Here is a 22,150-nt window from a genome sequence, read left to right as displayed (position 1 = left end):
TCTTTTTCTTTCATATTTTATAGTGCCTAAAGTTATCGACAATCTCTAATTTTCTTTATCTACTCTATGCTAAAATAAAATCACAAATAGAATTGTTTATAACAATATTAAATAAGATCTTTCTTCAATATATTAAATTTTCAAAATATAATTCAGTAAAATACAGTCAAAATATAGTTTAATATTTTAACAATTCAATATATCATAAATTGTTAAATAAGATAAATAAAAAATATGATATATTATAAAATATTACTTTAAATATGCGACTGCAGACTTTCTCGAATTAATTTTAATTTCTAAATAATAATTTTTAGAAAGATAATATCGAGAAAGAGAGAAGAGAGAAGAGAGAGGGAAAGAGACAGCAAGATTCTCTTGCATGATTACGCCATGAAATCACACGAAATCGCATTCAAGTGATCCTCAAGAAGTGAGAGCAATCCTATCCGTAACACAATCTCCAAGTAGGATCGATCTCGAGATTTGGTTGCAAACGTGCACTGCAAATCTGTGATGCTCGAAAATTTGGCCACTGATTTAGAATCCAATCAATTACTCACAGCTACGCTCTGCGAATTGCTATTCCCGTAAAATTGATCGTGTTGTTATCCACATTAGTTTTACAATAGGATTAAAAATGTAGCCGTAAAATAAAAATTAATCTTTTAGTAGGACCGCTGTATACTTCACGAACGAATCCAATTCAAACCTCTGAAATCATCCGATATAACGTACCTGCAATAAATGATATTGCTGATATAAGCATGTTTGGAAAGAAGTGTTGTCTTTTAATCGATAGTTCAAATCGATTTAGAGTTTCTTCAAAAGACAAAACCGTCGCTATCACGTCTCATAACTGTTCCGCGCGAACTTCGTGGCGGGCCAATTGTTTGAAATTAATTCCCAGTCCCGTACGCTCTACATATCTGCAGATTAATATGCTTGCGTTCCAAGTTGCCTACGAGCCGAGCTCAAGGTACAAATCTATGCCGCGATCGTACGTGCGCGATTAGTACAGGATCTATATTCCTGAATGGCACGTTTAAATATGTAAGTACATAAATATATTATATGTATGTATGTTTAAATATATAAGCATATAAACATGTTATATATATATATATATATATATATATATATATTGCACGCAATTAATATATTGTATATAATATTAATAAAGTGACGATATTTGAAAGAGCGAAAATTTAACAAGAGTTTTTGTATTAGATAAAGTGTATGAAAAATGAAATCTTGCGGTTTCAAAAACTAACAATAAGTCTATTTTTTGTGAACTAGTATATTGGAACTTAACATGAGATGTATATTTAATACTTATTAGATAGATGTATATTTAATATTTGGCGAAAATGAGAAAGAATTCAATCTAGTGCAGAAATAAAAAACGATATCTATGTATATCGCACGATGAAAAATAATGTATGAAATATGAAATAATAACGAGAAATCGAACAAAGATAATGAGAGAGGAAATTCCGTTTTCTCGTAAGAAAATCAGGCGATCGGTATGTCCATCAAAGAGCGCGGAAAAGCAGATGAAGGAAAAGATAAAAAGTAAAAAAAAAGGGGAAAAATAATATCAAATGTTCGTTAAAACTACGTCAAGCGCGGACGTTAAAACTACGTCAAGTCGAAGCCATAAAAAATGTAAAAAAAAAAATGATTGTAAAAGGAGAAAAAATCGTAAGAAAAACACGACGGACTGCGGCGATGAAGAAGATCGGCAAAGAAAGCAAAAGGCGGTTCATAGAAGGCAGCAGAGCGGTTAAGATCGATGAAATTTGTTGCCATAAAGCAGCGATGGAAAACAGACGAAGACGGAAAAATCTTCCGTCTCTCGAGATAACTGCATAAGAAGTATGGATTCGCAGCTGTATATTACTTTACAAGAACGTTACACTCAGAATATATATCGCGTCCAAGGAACATCGCGAGATGAGATAGGATATGTTCCGATCTTTCGCAATAAATGTGACCGATCCCTCTGGATTTGTAACTCCGTCTTTCGCCAGTCAACTTTGGTGTTTCGCATGGTGTATGACATCTTCAACTTTATATGTATAAGACACAGAAAATCTGTGTGTGCACATCCCTCATTCATATTTGTCAAGTAATATATTCTAACTCTAACAATTCATTTATAAATTATATAAATAACTTTAACAATTTTTTTATATTAATAGTAGTAATAACGGATAGGATGGGATCAATCTCTCTATATGTCTAATTAAAAAGTCACCTGGATCTAAAGAGTTCTTCTGTGACTCCTACCAAATTAGTATAGATTATGAAATTATCCGTATATACGGGATGCAGGATGTGAATTCGCGATCTGTCGATTACAAGTTCGTCGCTCTCACACGGAGCCACACGACATTCCATTTAAATTAATGAATAATAAAATAATTAATTAAAACAAGACAAACGTAAAGTCAATACATCACTGTTACTTAGATAAATTAAGCAATGATGTAATTAATAATAAAACCGTAACATTTAATTATTCCATTTATAATAACGATCAAAGATAGCTAATATTAAATTGTTTCGCACATTTTATACATTATATAAAAAACATATTGAAATATAATAATGTATTGTACGCCTCAGGGATTGATATATCAGCAGACGAAAAAACATTGAACAATATTCACATGTAACAAAGGAAAGTACCTTCTCTTAAGCGTATTGTAATTTGTAATGAGTAAAACTGATGTGCTAAATTTATAAAGCGGTAATCGATCATGATGATAAAGGTTATGGATATTAGAACAAAGGAGCGCATATCAATTGCGAATAATCAAGTTTCGATATATCCACTAATAACATTTTGAAAATATAAAATCGTTGTACGATTCACTGAAGTTAAAAGGAGAAATATCATTAGTTCGTCACCAAAGCTTAAACGTTTAAACTTTAATAAGAAACGAAATTATCGGAACGAATATGAGGTAGTTTAATACACTCATTCTGTTATTATGAACATTTTTATCATTGTAATGAAATTCTAATATTCTACGTCTATGCGAACGTAAAAATTTATTATATTATTCAATTAAAAAAAATTCTCGGAATTTTATTATGTATTTATAATATTAATAATATCTATTTGAGGAAATTTCAATAAATATTTACAGCCATTTTCTCATACAATCAATTAGACTCGAACCTCGAACCCCTTCCTAGATATCTTCGTGAGCAATTCACCACAATGCGAACATTTATCTCGCGTATCAAAGAACACGGAGCTAGCATCGCAATTCGAAAAACATCGACGTATATGCACGCTCACGCCGACACAATGGACTCATCTTGCACCGCCAACCTTTGCCTTTTGTTCCGCGACTGGTACTTGCATTTCAAAAAGCGGCAGCTTCTACCACGAACAGCGGCGGAAGAGGTGGAGCGTCCGGGAACCAGGAAAGGGGTTGCAGGGAACGAGCTAGTAAGAGAAAAGAGAGAGAGAGAGAGAGAGAGAGAGAGAAATGGGAGGGAGAAGAAAGAGAGAAAAGGGCGGAATGCGCGCCACGCGGCAGTGCCACGCTCGGGGGTAGTTTTGTTGTTTGCGGATCTAACGCAAGAGGGAGAACAGGAGAAGACCAGAACCGTGAGGTAGCACGGCGAGTTGGTGAACACAGAGGGTACGAAGGGAGGAAAAGCGGTGGCGGCGCCTCTGCTGCCGAGGGGAAAGGCAACAGAGAGCGCTTGGGCTTTGGAGTGGAGTTCGATCCCCTGGTTGAGGTTTTGTTCCGCCATTGTGATAACTCAAACAATGCAAGCTTGACTGGCACTGTACACGAAGAGATGAAGGCGTGCGCGGAGGGATGCCGGAGGGTAGCGAAACCTCCCTCCGGCGACGGTCCTCCACCCGCTGGTCTCTTTCGCAACGTCGAAACGGGCGTCCCGTGTGTCTAGTGAGTCTAGTCAGTACGTCCCTGTCGGCACTCTCGCTTTATGCGCCGAGGCTCTTCGCGGTACCACCGATTCCTTCCGCCTCCTTTCATCTCTCGCTATCTCATACAAATATGGTGACGCGACATCGTGCAACGGGCTCGTTCACCGAAAGCGCACCTACTCTGCTTTTTCAAACGCGCCAACTGCCTCAACTGCCTGTGCACGTTCGCACTTGGTGAGCGCGAAAAGCCTTATTATTGAGAGAGATATAAGATGGAAGACTAGTTTATTGATAAGAGAAATCGTACGCCACAGGGTACATCTCCGTAATAAATAATAAAACAGAAATTTATAATTTATCACGAACTTTCTTAGTTTCTTACTTCGAGATTCATTAAAAACGGATCCATTGTGTTATCAAAAAATATGAACGCGAAATAGAATTTTTTTAAAATAGAAGAGTTTTTCTTATATTAAGAGACACGAAAAATTGAAAGAGTTTCAATATATCACAGTACTGGCTTCATGAAAAGGTCGACGAAACCTGAACTACCGCAGTCCAATAATAAAAATAGTTCATGTTCCTAAATCGCTAAGAATACGAGGGCAATTCAATCTATGAAGGAGAATACCACGAGGTCAAATATAATACTAAATTAGCACGTTAAATTAACGCGAATACTGACGTTATTCAAAGTCAAAGTTGAATTAATTCCTTTTCATTCGGTACACGAGATTAAATGGTACGTATATCCTAAAATGTATAACAATATACTTTAACTTTACAGTGTAGCTTTATCACGTAGTTCTAAATTACACGTTCTATATTATACGTCGCGAATCACACCTGTGATATTCGACAGCATGTACTCTACAGTTACCTGGCATCAGTATGAATCAGATATTCCAAGTCGGTACGTTTGTATTCTAAAGCAACGCAATGCAATCCCGCTTTGCACGTACGTCGTATCAAATGTTGATGAATAAAGCAGTAACTTTATCGAGAGACAGTTCCAAAGGACAACAAACGACATCTCGAAGTACTGCAGCCCTGTCCGAATATGCATAATGGGAATACAAGTGCGTAAACGTTTGTTCACCTACGTATCCGGCTTGTTACTTCTTTTATTATGCCAGCAACTCGTTGCATAAACGTGAAATTTTTTTGAATTATTTATGCTTATGCATACGCGACTCAAAATTACACAACACTCTCCGACAGTTTTATTGCGAAGTCTAGCGTCGCGCTGATTTAGATTTATGACGACGGGGGAGAACTTTTTTTAACGTAGCGTGATAACATCCCCTCGTTATCGACATTCGACGACGATAATTAATGCACTGAAAAGCAAATGACGTTACGAACGGTCTAAACCTTCGCGGAAACATGGACGAGCTCTCGCAACAACGCGTAACTCGCGGCTGTTGCATATTCATAAATAGACAGTAACGACAGTCGGAGAGGCTTCCGGCGGAGATCTAGTTTGTAGGTTTCCCATGTTTGTAAACTCCTCTCTGCCGTTTATATGCCAATAACCTGTACGTTTTACCCTACGCAGCACCAAACGTCAATTAACGCGGTTGGTACACAATGTCGTCGCGGCAGAGAACTATCACGAATTCGAGCGTATGGTGTTAGCCGCTCGTTCTATTTTTTCGCTTACGCGGAGAAACTCGAAAGCTATGAGAAAAACAGGGAGTATTTTTAGATAATTGATCGAAGCACTCAACAGAATAAATACTAACTGCAAAGAATTTCTCTCTTTCTCTCTCTCTCTCTGTTCCTTCACCATCTGTCGTTTTTCCTACACATGTCCATAAATATTTATTTAGATTTCTCGAAAAATGTATTCATTATCTCATTGCATCACACATTGATAAATAGATTACATATATTCTTAAAATACATCGAGATAAAAACATCCGGATCATATTATAAAATGATTTTTGAATGCGTGCTGGAATTACTAGAAATATATCTAAAGCTTGATTTATATAAATTTTTATCGGAAATCAATTCTTTGATTGAATAGGATATCACTTTAGACTAATGCATGAAATTATTACCATTCATAATAATTATTTCAGTCTATTCCAGTTTTCAATTGCTACTTCCACGGAAATTTACCGTCATGCATCGGAACTTGATCCGATTCGTACACACGGCAGCGGTGGCGACGAAATTGCCGAGATTAAATGTCAGTCGCAGCTCGGCCAAAAGCCAATTCCGCTTTTGCCGAACTCTCTTTGCGCAAAGTACGAGCGGCCTATACTCTCTCGTCTTCCAAGCCCGCGGCGATCTCTCGACTAATCAACGAGGTGAATCACAAGAGGGAACGAGGAAGCAACTTGGCGAAAAAGAGAGGGAGGGGAGGGGAAAGAGGGGGAGAGAGAGAGAGAGAGAGAGAGAGAGAGAGAAAGTCGAAATTAGAGCCGTTGGTGTATCAAATCTAAACCCCCGTGTACATCTACCCTATCATTTTCAGACGAACATTACAGGATGTGCGAGCTTCATAGGCACGCACGGAACGAACGCGCCAGACCTCTCTTCGTGACGTCACTCTCTCGTGCTGGTACTCTGTCATTAACATTCCCTTCGTACCTTCTCGTACTTCCTTCTCATCTCTCTTCCGTTCGTTTATATTTTCCTGTTTCCGGCCTGCACCATCCATCCATCGCTTCTTCTGGACTTTAGCTCGTTAATCTTAGCTGCTTATCCTTCCCCGTTCTCTCTCTCTCTCTCTCTCTCTCTCTCTCTCTCTCTCTCTCTCTCTGTTTTTCTCTTTCTCTCTTACTCATTCTATTACGTTATCTTCCTTCTCATCGACTTTAGTCTGTGTGACCCACTTTCGTACTTCCCGCGTTCCTTCCGCTTCTTTAATACCTTCCTGTAAGTATTTTCCTCTTATTTATGAAACATCTGTTTTACAACTGTTATTTTGCTCGCGTCAATAAATACTAAGACTTTTACCGGTTTAGCTTATATAACTTTGTGACAAGTGTAAATTAATATTAGACGATTTGTATGACAATAAGCTTTTGTAAATTGAAGTTGACAAATCTTTTATTCTGATTCAGCAACGCTCGAACCTAACTTTCTACTTATAATTTTTTTAGAATTCAATTATTACCTACGATATAAAAGAAAATTTATAAAATTGTCCGATGAGAGAAGCGAGAAAATTAATTATAAATGACATGAAAAAACTTGAGACGTATTTTTCAATTTCTACGTAAACATCCCTTGTTTCCACGTTGCACTCTTCGTATCGTATTATTTTATTCGTTCGCTTTGGGAGCAGCTTATCCTCGAGCGATAAGCCTCGTTCCTTCTCACTCTCTCCGGTCGCCCTTATTTCTCGGTTGGGTTCCTGCCTACCTCTAGACGCGCGCTCGTTGCCGACGCTATTTCGTGCAACGTTCACTGCCGCAAAAACCGAGTCACCCGCCCGCCACCGCGACTGCTGCCTCTTATCCTCCTTGTCCCAACATCGCGGCCGTTTATCGTAACTTCACGCTTCGTGAATGTACGTCACGGCCGCTTCGAGCTCGTTTTGTCGACGACGAAGCCTGTCCCGAAACGTCGAGATCCACGCGAGACTTTGCTGCTTTGCTTCGGCCTTATCACAGTTTTCGAGACTATATAGCATTTTAATCGTGTGCGATTAAGTTCGGAGATTAAAGCGATCGATTGGCCATATATTCTACCTGTGATCGCGTTAAAAAGAAAAATTAGGCTGCCCTAAATAACCATTATGCGCGATAAGGTATCTCTTTGTTGCTTATTAATTACAGAAGCAGTAAAGAAATTATTTATCTACTTGAAAAGAACGACTCTTTGTGCTGAAATATCTAAAAAAAATTTAGCTAGTACAGATCTGAAAATGATTTTGTCGGACAATCAAAATAACGTAAGAATCTCAAGCATAACTAACAATAATACAAAAAAAGTTTTGACATTCTAACAACTAGTTTGAACGTCTCACTCTCTAAAAGTGAATCAGTGACTTTAGTGCTACACTTATAGCAGTTGTAACTTATGTAATTATCAGCAAATATTTAGATACTGTTTTTCAGTTAAAATTGAAATGCATTTCAATCTAAGTCATACTCTCTAAACGTAAATCAGTGTACCTATTGTTAAAATACAGTATCTAAATATTCATTAATAATTACATCAGTAAATGTAGCACCGAGTCAGTAATAACACACTGATTTACTTTTAGAGAGTAAATAATTATTTAGATAGTTCAACAAAATTTTACTTTCAGATCTGTGTATCTAGTTAAATATTTAGATACTTCAGCAAAACCGTTCTCTCCATGTAAAATGGCGTATAGTGTATATTTTAATATCTTATCTCATGTAATCTATAAATAATCTGTAGTGATACAATGACAATAATCAAGTGATACAATGACAATAAATTCATTTTTCGAGAAATCTGAACAGTATCTATGAATACAAAAAAAATGATAATAATAAAAAATGATAAATAGAAAGAAAAAGGGAAAAGAGAATGTCCTTAAGGTCATCTGTGTATTCTCTTGAGCAATTTGACGAATGTGAAACTGACGAAACAGGTGCAGACTGAAAAATTCACCGACCGTTATAAAGCTAGGAATGGAGAAAAGAGTAACCTGGGAGAAGGCTGAAGTAGCATCGGACAGCACGAAAGAAAAAAAAAAATTCGAACGATGGGCATGGAGGAAAAAGGGATTGCACAGTGGGAGCTGCCGAAAAACGAACGAGGTGAGGATCAAGGATGTTTGAAAAATATCCATCTTTCATTCGTCTGCATGAACGTGTCATTTTTGATATTACTTCTCCCCGACTATCGATCGTTTCCGACCGCTTGACATTTTGCGCGAAATCGGGTTGCATAAATGTGTCCGGTATAACACAATACATTCGTTTTTTAGGCATGAGTAAAGTTGACAATACATTCATCGAGTCTTTATCGAATCATACATACACCTAAATGCAAACAAACTCATCGTTATCTTCATTATTGCGTTCACGATCGCGAAGGCGGATTATGAATTACATTGTAGAAAAGCAAATACCTAATAAGCATCTGTAATAATTATCAAAAGACTCGTTGTTTATTCACATTGTAAATGCTTTTTCTCTCTACTTCTGTAATTTTTTTTTGCAACAGAGAGAATGGACATTCCATCGCGAATATTCGACGGTATTTACGCTCGGACAAGCAAAAATCTGTTTTTTATAGCACTTCATTGCGGCGCGACTAACGCGCAGAAAATTTCCATGAGTATTCGCCGACAGCCATCGTCCAGCACGCAACAAAGGAATAAAATGCAGTGCTCGAATGATGGAGAATGCGATATAAACCAATTGCGTCCTCATCGCGAAAGTTTAACATGAAGCGCGGATAATGAAATTAACGCGCACGTACAGGCATATGGCTTCGGCTCGTTCGCTAATCATTTGGTAAAATCGTGCAAATGGAATAATAACATTATACTCGAGCGAAGTTTGGCGTGAGAATTTGTATGCAACTTTTTATGCGCGAGTTATTACATCCGTATTAATTTGACCAATCAATGTAAATCGACATCTCGATATATTTTTTTATTCATACGAAAACTGATCTCTTTTAAAAAATGAAATCTGTTTGAACGCGACTTATCGCCTCGCTCAGAAAATAGTCGAACTTGCTTTGACATTTAAATCGATTGAAATCTATGCTTAATTTAACGATTTCATCCGAGCCAAAGTCAATTGACTGATCGATCCAGTGTAAAGATTATTCGCTTAATCTGACTTAAAAGAATTGTCCACAATGTCGCTAAAAGATATGTGGCGTTAAACAAGTGGCGTTAAACACGCGAAAAATCTCAGTGACGTGCGGAAAACAATTATCTTTTATTAACTTTTTTCCTGAAAAATCTCGCATTATCTGTTTACCGCTCACGCATTTTATAAAATGTCATATCCCACGATTATATCACATTACTGACAATTGACGTATAAATAAATATCTCTATGTTCCGTCAAAGCGTTGCGTCAATACGTTCTTTTCAATAATAGGAACGAGAACATCGAAGTGTGTTTTACGTCATCACGAAGCGAGAAGAGATATCACTCGATCCGATCTTCACGCCGATAACAAGAAGGCAAAACGTTATGATCAAAGCAGTTCGCTGGCCTATCGCGTATGATAATTGGACCGATTGCGTCTGACGTCCAAACCCTCCTTCAGACACCAAGGCGATCACATGCAGAGCACGGTGGCGAAGAGGTGATATATCATGAGATGATCGATATGTCCCGTGGGTAGAATACGCCTTGTGGCGAGAGACGTCAACTCAACCGCGAACGCAGTCTCTGAATAGAGCAAATACGAGTTTCTCCCTCTCCTCTCCTCTCTCTCTCTCTCTCTCTCTCCTCCCCACCCCCCTCTCTCTCTTTCTGTCTATCTCGGTATTCAGTCGAGATATGATGAATCGGCCTAATTTCGTGGACGGAAGGTCACGTAAGCTCGGTAAATCTTAGGCAGCGCTATCGTGCCACGGAGTAACGCCATCGGAACGCAGCGTCGGTGGTGGCTATGGCGTCCGTTTCGGAGGACCATTTCGAAGGGACGCAACGCCTACTGCGTGGCAGGCAAATCCCAGGCAGGATCTGGATATGGCTCGTGCAGGAAGCGATTCCTAAATCATATCACCGCGTTCGCAACACATGCTAGAGATTCCTGAAACTATTTGCGGTGTGCTGAGAGCGTACAAGCGCAACGTGCGGAACGCACACGTACGCACATTCACTCACGTCCTCCTACACACCCCTCCCCCCCCCCCTCTCTCTCTCTCTCTCTCTCTCTCTCTCTCTCTCTCTCTCTCTCTCTCTCTTTCTCTCTTGCTCTTTCGGAATATCATGGCACGGTTCGTTCCCTCCGTCAAGAGCCGCAGTCCCTTCCCGCAAACGTTATCGTCCGCGCCGCGAATCCCTCCGGCGAAACGGCGTATAACGTTGCCATCCTGCACACCATTGGGACGCTGAACGAGCCTCTCTACCATCCATAATCACCCTCAACGTCCTGTCGATGAGATTAATGTCGCACCCGCACCATCGACGTCATCAAGCCTCGCAGTTCGGCGCCCCCGGCATTTGTTAAACGCCGTAAAACGCCGTTAACGATCGAAACTTGAGCTTCGTGTTAAACGCTGTTTCGATCTATCGATTATATCACCGTCCGATTCAATTTAATGTTATAAGCGCGATAGCAGAGAGAGGTAAAAACAAATATATACAACGAGCACAGAAATATTAAGGGCTTAGCTAAATATTTATCAATATAACTATTAAAAGTGCGAATCGATATATGTATCAAAAAATGTTTTTCTTGCACGTATTTTTCGTACTCTTATTATAATGACATAGTAAGCGATGTTATATCGAAGTTCAAATGTACATCGCATAATGTTTGTTCCGTTATGAATTTTTGCTTTGTACGACAGTATCGCAGATAAAATGGAGAAAGTTGTGCAATATTACGGTTAAAAATAATAGTTATAAATAATAACGACTATAAATACAGATTAATCAATATTCTGCGAGATCGAAATTGTAACTGGACAAAAAACGTTTAAAGTGAGAATTTAATGACAACTAACTGACACCGTACACACTTAAGCCGCCATGACGAATATGTTCATCGATCGTAATCGCCAGATATAATCACCACCGCGTCGATGAGATTAATGTCATCAGAGAGCGTAGCAAAGTTAGCGCGTAAAGCGTGAGAGACTACATGTGCGTTATTAATCCATGCGACATTTAACGAGATTGCAGCCAGCTCTTTAAAAGAACGCTGTAATAGAATGACACTAAAAAAAGACTGAAGGATTAAAAATAAAAATGTTAGAGAAATGTTAGAAGAAACCATATATTTCGAAGTAATATCATATTTATTTATGGAGGAAAAATATAGTAACATTTTAATTAATTTCTTATGTATTTTCTACATCCACAGCAGTCTAAAACTGATTGATTAATATATATATTTATTTATTTTAATCAATATATCTTGAATAATTCAAGATCTTGTTATTAGATTCAAATTATCCGGAATACTAGCAATTTCGAAAATTGTCCGTCTAATTGAAATTATTGGAATTTCGGGTTACATTTCGAGAGAATTGATAAGCGGGCCATAGCTGTCCAGCTGAGTAACCGTATGGACGAGTATTATAATTTCGCTTCTATAGTTACTATAATAAAGTTCGTTAATATAAAGGTATTGTTAAATAAGAGAAAGTATGAAATAAAATACGAGAAGCGTTAGTCGAAATTATCGTATATTCAATAATGACAAAGTTGTCTTCAAATTTCAGTAATATCTATCACCTCACAAATACAAATAAATTCGATATCTACGAGAGGAGATACTGGACCTGAAATTGCACGTTTTTATTTATTCCATCGAGTATCGAACAGTAATAGAAGGAGAACGTGTGGGTGGGTCTCACAATCAATATCAATGTCGTCGATGATATGAGAGGAAATACTGCCTACACGCGCAAATCCTACGCAGTGAAATAAAACGAACACGAATGACATCTGTCTATTCATTTCCTCTCAAGTAATTCCGGTATACGACTATTATTCGAAATTAATCGTACTTTTGAAGTTGATCAAAAATATTTCATTGCAATGTTTCATATTCTAATATAATATTGACAAATTGTCGACCTTCTTCTGTCGTACAACTGGATTTTGGGACACATAATATTTCCTCACATTATTATATCTTTATAATCGATCTGCATAAAGCAAGGTTATATAGAGAATGTAGCAAAGCGATTGGTAATTCCATCAAATACAACACATTCGAAACATAATAACGGCTTCAGTCAAACTGTAATTTCCTGAGGCAAAATCTCACGCTTGGAGGCAATTAGTGATGGACATTGCTTCTGATAAATATGGCAATTACGAATCAGGCAAGCATAAACGAGGAAAACGAGATCTTAATACACTTTCGCAGGTGCAACCTACAGTTCGTTATAGCAGTTACTACACGGGAAAAACGGTTTTGCTGAGATATCTAAAAATTTTGCTAGATACAGATATAAAAATAATTCTTTTGGACTATCAAATAATTATGTAGGACGTTCTAACTGGTTGGTAGAATGTCAAAATTTCTTACAGCATTATTCATCATTCTTGAATATATAATTATTTTGACGATTTAATATTTTCAGATCTATGTTTGCTTACATTTTTAGATATTTCAGCAAAATCGTTCTTTCCGTGTATATTTTCGTTCCTAATGTTTAAACGATATTAATTTTTTAAACATGATTTAAATACTTTTTAAGATATCTTAAGATATCTTTCATAATTTAACTTAATCATCATTTTACAAATAAAATAATATCGAGAATTTATCAGTGACAAATTTAATAATCTGACAATTAAAAATATTGATTTGAAATTCTCTAGATTCCTCTCATAACATACGTCAAATTTAATTCAGGATCAAAAAACACTGTGTGTCACGGAATGATGTAGAAATATGACATTTTCCCGAAACGAAGGAGGTTAGGCAAGTACTGAAATAGTCGTATCTGTGGAAAACCGCCGGAGGGATCAGAGAAGTAAAGTTTCGTAACTTATTGCCAGAGGAGGATTCTCAGTACACCTGGTACTTTGTTCGCTCGTGCACGCGGCAGGAGACGAGTGTATACCGTGCGTACTTTCGTAGATCAAACTAGTACCTCACCTCCGTAATCTTTGCTAATACCTCGAATATTCGTAAGCTACTACTCAAGGCAAACGGGAAGCATAATTAGGTGCGGAAACGTAAACGCTCCACTGAGATGATCAGTTATTTGTACCGTGTACGTATACACACGTGCTTTAATCTTCTGCTCTAACGAGCTATATACCCACCTGAGTGCGAAGCCAGTATTAGCGAGGAGTTAAAGTTGCAAAAGTTAAATTGAGGGATTTAAAGAATAAGAGTAGTACGAATGTTTTTTAAAGATGAACTAAATATAATTAAGCATGAGTAAAATTGTTTTCTTTACGAAGGCTAACTAAATATTATTCTGTTGAAAAATAATATTTATACGGTACGTCTTGCACAATTATCTTAATCCTAATTCTTTTCAGTTTATCATTGATACGTTATCCTAACAATTTAATTCATGTATGATCCTATCAACGTCAAAGTTTATTATCTTCAGGAAGAAGATACAACACATGTCTGAATGCATAAACGGAATTCGCTATTTCAAGTAGAGAAACGTAATCTCGAATTTCGACGCTTGGTAATAACGCATATTATGCATAAATATTAAACGAAAATAGCTTAAGCTTTACGCAGATTTATCACAGCCGGATCCGAATAAAGCAGATAAAGATAGTACACGTTAGTTTGAAAATTTTGTCTCTTGGCGTATTAATGTCTCTATTTTTCATTTTATTTAACAGTTGCATGCAAAGGAATTTCTTAGACTCAACGTATCAATTTATTAGACGCTGTATGAGTTATATAGTCTCGAAAAGATAGCTGACGACTACAATAAATCGGTATCTTTTACGGGATAGGGAAAAAAATAAAATCTTTCATCTAAAATAAGAGTAAGTAACTAAATCCACCGTCGAGACATAATAATTAAAGGATTCTGAGCTTACGCAATAAAATTATACGATAACAGCAATGTGGCATGAACGCAAGTTCATTGGAATATCAAATGCCATGTTCTCCGTTCGCCGAAGATAATTGCGAAATTATTACGAATCCTCACGATCGCCATTGTCGTCTATATGTAATGTATCTAAAAAGAGATTACTTTAAATAGATACTCGACTGGCGTTACGAATACAAACACACAATAATACGCTCGAAGTTAAATCTTCGGAGCGTTGGAGAGAAGTTACCTACGACTTAAATTTTTGATACAATCGCTTTTGACGTTCACGAGAAAAGTCTCGCCAAGCTAAAAGCTTAGATTATCGTCGTTCTCGATCGATCGTCGCCTGGCTTCAAACGTAATCGGATTGTACGTTGAACGCGCGAACGGACCTTATTCACGAGTTAGAAAGTAACCGTGCACGTTTTGTATGACTATACAGAGAAATCCGGCTTTTAATCGCGGTCCTCGTGTATTATGAACCCGAGAGTTCATTGTACCGTCGTTAAAAATACTATACTCGCGCAACGACCTGAATCGACAGTCACGCCTCGACAAAATCGATCGTTACAACGTTCGCTAACCATTGATGTGCTAAACGTATTTTTATATCTATTTTTATATCTAGTCTATAAACGTGCCTTAAGAACGGTCATCGCGTTGTAGCGTTCGCATCATTAATGATTATTTTTACGCAAAAAACGATCACGATGAAATGCCACACGTGGCGCCTCAATTGAAAGCTATACATGTTCATTTACAAACATTACGGGAATCAAATGTATGAGCAGCAATTTAACCAATGTAAACTCACATTACATATTAAACATCATATTTTATATTTATTAATGGATGTTAATATTCATTTCACTTTAATTACTTGTATATAAACTCACTCTCTCAGCTGTCATATTTGCAATTTAAAAATATTTCCAAAATACATCAAACCCAGCCTTTGAGCATCAGTTTTTTTTTGTTTGCCTTTCTATATAAATTGTATCTATATATTTAACATCAATATATTACTCCGAAATCGCGAAATAGCGATGAAAATACCACCACGAGTTGGTCGATCAGGGCATCATCGTGCGTTCGTCGAAGCGACGTCATCTCGGTATGCAATTATTGCCACGTCTCGGATACGAGAAGAAAAATGCTCTCACGGGAAACGTTGAGAAGGGTGCGGAAAAAGGAATATCTCTCGCACTCACCTGAATGGGCGAGCTGCTTGAGGAATGCTTCGCAGAGCGCGGCGGGGAATGGTGGTTCACCGCATTTTTCCACGCTGTATACGCCGTCGAGTGTTCACGTGTGCCACCACTACTACCACCACGTTAGAACCCACTACTACTACTATTATTGCTATCAACAACCAGCACCAGCACCACAATAGCAGACGCGGAAATGATTGCCTTTTATCTCACTCCGTCTCACGCTGACTGTCTCGTCGAGACGCGGGATATTTTGGCCCACTTCTGGCCGACCGGCCGGGAATCGTTCACTCGCGAAATCACGTCGCAGGACGACATAGACGCAATTCGATGCAATAGATCGAGAATTATAGTTCCCGTTTAAGCGTTTAAACTCTCATCGCGACGACTGTTCGAATCAGACATACGAATATCTACTTGGGCGTTGCGCCTGATTCGTCATTGACTCGTTCTACTCAACGCGACTCTGTGACGGTAAACGGAGTAGTAGGCAGAGAGAAAGAGATGACGAAGAGAAGCGAAGCTTCGCTGGGACGAACGATAAGCTGTACGATAAACCCACGTTGCTGGACGGTGCTGAAACGCGTTCTACCCCTGCTGAGGCCGGGGGTTAAACTGAATCCGAAAGCCACGGTCGTACACTCGTGGATGCTCGAGCGCATGCTCCGCATTTTGTCGCTTGGCCTGTGTGTGTACGGCACGTCGCTTCATATATATATATATATATATATATATATATCACACGAATGCCTATACGGGGTGGTCAAGAAAATCCTACCCCGTTAAGAAAGAATTGTCCCTTCATGGCAGTTCCGTCTGCACTTCGCACTGCGGAAGGGTCGGCTTTCGGACGCAATCCTTCGCACGCGCGCGCGCGCGCGCGCGTTCGTTTTCTACCCCTAAATTCGATTGCCGACCCCGGCGTGGCCGTAAAGATACGGGAAAGCGGTGCCGGCAACTCGTTGCAAACTCCTTTTTCTCGGCGCGGCGCGGTAAAATGGCAAGCGGCTCGTTTTTGCACGAGTCACTTGATTTCTTTTTTCTCTCTTTTCTTCTTCTTTGCTTCCTCTTCTTATTCTCGAAAACGAGGCACGAAATAACGACCTAGCAGTAGTGTGAACTCGCAACGAAGGAAAACTCACGTTTCGCTGAAACAAGCAGCGGGCCGGCGTTGCGTCCCATCGACAATGCATTTTGTCGCGACTACACAATCGCCTCATATTTTCGATAAAAACACCGTTCGCTATAAAACAGCGACGGCAATTTTAATTTAAAATACTGCGTCAACTGACACGGCAACAAGTACACGGCTGAAGAATTTCATCGCGCTTCTATAATTTTGCCGAAAAGATCGTCTCCGAGTTACGAGCCATCGTCGACGCTCGAGTATGTCATCGAACCAAGTATACCGTTTTAATAACAAGCATACTTTGAGTTTACCAGATAAAGGAGCACGCGCGTGCGGTACATTCTCTCCCCCCCCCCCCCCTCTCGCTCTTTCTTTTTCTCCCTCGTTTTCTCTACGCTATACGTAGAGAATAAAATGAAAAAAAAAGTTATACACTATAGTCGACCTCTACGTCGTTTTATGGATGAATTCGAAGTCAACGCGCAGAATCGTTCGATGGTCGAGATTAGATTATGCAATTCCTCCCTTACGCAAAGAGCGACGTTACATTCTATGCATCTCGAACATCTGGCTTTACGAAAATTTTCCATAAAAGCACGACAAATCTTCGCCCCTAAGAAAAACGATGTAAAATTAATGAACGAAATTTTCGTAGAACGATGTAATCTGCATTTTTCTCTTTAGTCTTTTTCTCAGCATACATTAATTTTGATTAGGAAGACGCATTTGCGAATCGTGTACGTAAAGTACGTAGGATAATATATATATCTTGAGATATTATTATGTTATAAACCCTACTTTGCCATATTTCGTAAGAACCCCTCATTTTATATCAAATTTCACGCTATGTAATGCAATAAAGATAAGTTAAGGAGAATAAATTAAAATGGAAATAGCTTCTAAATTTCTCATATAAGTTGTAATGAACATGCTGCAAAAGTATCTACAATATATAATAGAAATGTCTATGTGTACGATATAAATCTGCACGAAACGTTATGTTGAAAAAAATTTTATTATATCGTAATTAATTAATTAATTTTATCGGTTATAAAATCAATTATAATATTATGTCTGGTTATAAAATATATAATATTGCATTGCTATAGAATGCAAAAATTTTTAAATAATATAATTCGCACTTATCAATACCCGTAACGATAAATGTACTTTAATGATATATTTTACAAATATTTTTGAATGTATATTACATAAATTAGCATTAAATTCTTATTTTCAATAGACAATTTATATGGAACACAATATAACAAAGATTGAGAGATAATAATATCACATTTATACGATATATATATATATATATATATATATATATATATATATATATATATATACGTATTCTATAACAGTAACAGTAGTATACTGTAAAGAGGATAAACTGATATTGCAAACGTGAAAATTTCATTGCAGGAAAATGACGTATCTCTACGTGCGCGAGAACAATACTGAGAGAAAAGCTGTTCGTTGCGGGCTGTCGATCACGGATTAAACTTCAACGTCGCGACGCGTGTCGCAGAGTTTTTGGCACGCTTTCTCATGGCAAAACGAACTTTCCTTGTCCTCGATCGTGAATGATGCAGGGGAAGTTTCTGAAGCGCCGGATGGACGGGTGAACTCGACACCCGTCTGGAGAAAGGAATCCCAGAAGCCGCAAAGGAACTCGATCATTTCGTATATATATATATCTATATATACATATATATATATATATATCTATATAATACGTACGAAGCTTGTATTCAGTCGCCGTAGACATCTTGCCGGCGTGGGTTAGCAAACCCATTTCCTTCGAGCTCACCGAAAGCCTTGAAGGAACGAAGCTTTGAATCCCCCTTCGTGAATATGGGCTTCAGCGGAAAAGAAGACGACGCCGCCGTCTTTGCGACTTTGATTAAAGATTTAACTCGAGGATATAACGGCGGTTTCACGAAAGAGAATCTTTCAATCGCATTTATCTCGCATAAAAAGCCAGCACAGCAATTACCCAATGTCCGCGAGGACTGCGCGATTAAATTTCTACACGCCTTCGGATTATCATCGTCGTATATTTGAGGAAACAGAATTAAGCTGTAGAGCGCAGAAAAACGACGCTAGTACAAAAATCGAGAGAAAACAGCTAATATTAAATTAAAACGCCGACGGTGAGCGAACTCATTAACATGCCGGAAAATTTTATTCGTTTTTCTATCAAAGTAGAGGAGAGGAGCTCTCATCTCAAGAGAATATTGCACAAAGTTGAATGTCCATCGAACGCCTTTATTATACATTTTATACACCAGGAGAGACTGAAAATAGCACGCCGAGAAAAACACAGTGAAAACATAGTTTGTATCTCATGCTAAAAGTAGTTAATCGCCTACCCTACCTTCGCTAACGACTGCTTAATTCTTTCAAGTTCTCTGTTGAAAGTAACCATGCATCTTCCAGCATTTTATCTAGGGATCGCAATTAACCGTACCTACTCGTATATAACGTACAATTGCGTCTGCAAAATTACATATTCGAAATGTAGCGCTTTATGCACGGCGTATATAGCGTATGAAATAAGTGACAGAACGCATTTTCCGAGATCCGTCTAGCCCCGCGAGATCTCTCAGTGGGAAGGAAACTCGACCTGCGAGATCACGAGAAAAGCTCGATCACTTTGCCGGCAGCTTTTCATCTGGGCCTAGCAAATCCATTTCCGTCGACTCCATAATCGCAATCCGTAGCTCCGAAAGGATTCCTAGCATTTCGCTCAAGATACTCAGTGCGAGGGGTTAAAGACAAGATCAACAAACGGCAGGCGACAAGTCTCGCCGAGAAAGGAAACGACTTCCTATTTTCTAGCGGTTACGCCCTCGCCCTCGCCCTCCCGCTTGACGTATCACAGGGTGGAGAGTGACATATACGAACACAAGCCGCGGAGAATGACATATATACGGCCATCAACGAGTCAAGGAGCTTTTCACGATCCTCAGACAGGATGAGATCATTATGGTCCGGAATCGGCGCAATCAACTTGACGATTCGATATTACGTTCGTTCGTGCTGTCCGATTAAATTGAAGCCTTCGTAACGTTACCTGTTTTAATACATTAACTGTTTCTCGGAAAAATGTCGCAATTGCTTCGCAAGATTTTATCGTCATTCTGCATGAATGAATAATGAAATATTGCCATTAAACAATTCGATATTATTTATTTTAATTTCAATTAAAATAAATATAATTTGCGTTCTCTAATATCACACAGAAAATAATTGTTTTTGCAAATTCGACACCGTCAAAGAGAAACAGTCATTATTTCGACGCATTTGTATTTAGTAATAATGCTACATGTCCCCGCTTTTCTCTTTGTCACCGTATTAGCAAAGCCGTCACTTACAGCACTCATTTAACAGCCGCTGCGAATAAAGAGATCGATTTACATGTCGATTTGTACTCTACTGCATTGTCGGCTGTTACAACGATCAGTTAAGGAAATGCGAATATCCACGATGTGCTGGGGATACATCGTCCACTTTTTTTCTCCGATAGTTTTCGATCCGCGCGACGAATTTACGATCGTCAGTACGCTATACATCTCTGCCTCAAGACTTTTCCTTTTTCTCTATCTCATTCCTGCACAACTACCCGCGTTTTCTACATCGTTCATCGTCCTTTCTCCCCTCTTCATCGTCTCTCATAAAGGAGTGTTCGTAACAAGTAGCTCGCAGCTACCAAGTTGCGAACTGAGCGGCTTCTTTATCGCCGTTTTTTTCAAAGAGACCTCGAGCAGAGCGCGAAGAGTTAAACGCTGTGAATCTCAAATTTGCAATTTCTTATCAAGAAAATCGATCGATTGCTGAACAGCAAAAAGTAACGAGGACGACTAAAACTAATAGAAAAAAAAAATGTGCAAGTCAATTTGCGCGTAATTGATTTCAAATGTAATATAAAGTGAAATTGAAATCGTACGTAAACAGGCAAAGAAAAATACTAATTTTCTCCGAAAATTTGATTATAACACAATTCAATCTGCGTAATTGTCGTAAGCTTATTCTGCAACGTCAAGGTATTAATAATAAAGTAGTGTTTAATTTGTATTTTATACCGTGAGATGACCGTGGGTGGAAAATACAAAAATACTTGCTTGTTTTGTGAATATTTATGACGGTACGACATTTATAATTAATACCATCCATTATCGTTGTCGAGCTCGAATCCCATTGCACCGAATTGTCACACGGTCGACCTAATTAAGCAATGCCATTTACGAGTGGAACAACTCTCCGAACGAATTTCAACGAGGAAATCCGTTGCTTTCCTCCAGCACAGTTGTTTCTCATGCGTACGATTACGATAGGGAAAGAGAAATAGAGAGAGAAAGATTAAGCTAAATTATATAGTTGTCTATTTACCATAATTATTTATAAAATTGAAATTAAATTTTAACCCGCAGGTAGCGTAGAAAAATACTGAATATTAAATTTATACAATCCTTCCTATAAGCGAGAAACAGAAATTAATGTACAATTTTCCAAATTCTTCTTTGTTTTTTTTTTTTTTAATAATTCCTACACATGCTATTGTATTATTTTTGACACTTGGAACAGCAAGGAATATTTTTTACCATAATCGTATTTGCTAATATTGCGAGCACAATACTGCACAATACTGGGATTATACTGCGTGTTATGAATTTTTGTCAGCATTTTCTTTTTCGTCTGTAACATCTTCAAGAGAGCTTCCCTTCTTTCCCTTTCTCTCCTTCTCTCCATCTCGCCCTCGTCTTTCGATCTACCAAAGGTATTCTCAGGTTAATCTGCTATGCGGATATACGCGCCATCTTGGAATTCCAAAAGCCTCGCACAAGTTTCGCGAGTTTCGCCAATAAGTTTGTGTATCGCGGTATTGCAGCTGGTCTGGTTCCCCCGGTTTCCCTACGGCAGTCGCGATCGTGCACCCTCTGTCCCTCGTTGCGAGGGCCTCGACGCTCGCTTTTGCAACCCGCTATCGACAGGGTGAAAGAGCGAGCAGGGAGGCGATATGATGGATCGAAAAGGGTGGCAAAGGACGGAATGCCGAGAGAAGGGACAGAAGTTACGCGCAACGGTGTTGAAAACGTGAAAATATGCGCTGAAGTACACTCGAAAAAAAGGCGGTCGAGACGAGTCACCGTCGTCGCACCGGCCGACCGGATGACGCGGTAAAAGCTCGCAAAGCTCCCCTTCCCTCGCTTTTTTCCTCTCTT

At 38.5% G+C, this 22,150-nt stretch overlaps 1 protein-coding gene across 9 annotated transcripts in view; it reads right to left on the bottom strand.

Moving 5' to 3' along the window:
* The window catches only part of Lar (tyrosine-protein phosphatase Lar), a 468,166-nt gene that overhangs the window by 435,926 nt on the left and 10,090 nt on the right, over positions 1 to 22,150 (bottom strand). For 8 of the 9 annotated variants that reach the window (XM_087410653.1, XM_087410661.1, XM_087410659.1 and 5 more), the window contains exon 1: positions 15,791 to 16,434. The exons of the other annotated variant lie outside the window; for it this stretch is intronic. The gene's annotated coding sequence lies outside the window, so the exon portion shown is untranslated. Of the gene's footprint in view, positions 1 to 15,790; positions 16,435 to 22,150 lie in introns of those variants that run through there. 9 annotated transcript variants of the gene reach the window in all.

Source organism: Acromyrmex echinatior, chromosome 10 (assembly GCF_024713525.1).
Source record: "Acromyrmex echinatior isolate Ae372 chromosome 10, ASM2471352v2, whole genome shotgun sequence".
Classification (NCBI taxonomy): Eukaryota; Metazoa; Arthropoda; class Insecta; order Hymenoptera; family Formicidae; genus Acromyrmex; species Acromyrmex echinatior.
Note: the sequence above shows the minus strand (reverse complement) of the source record. Positions and strands in the feature narration are given on the sequence as shown.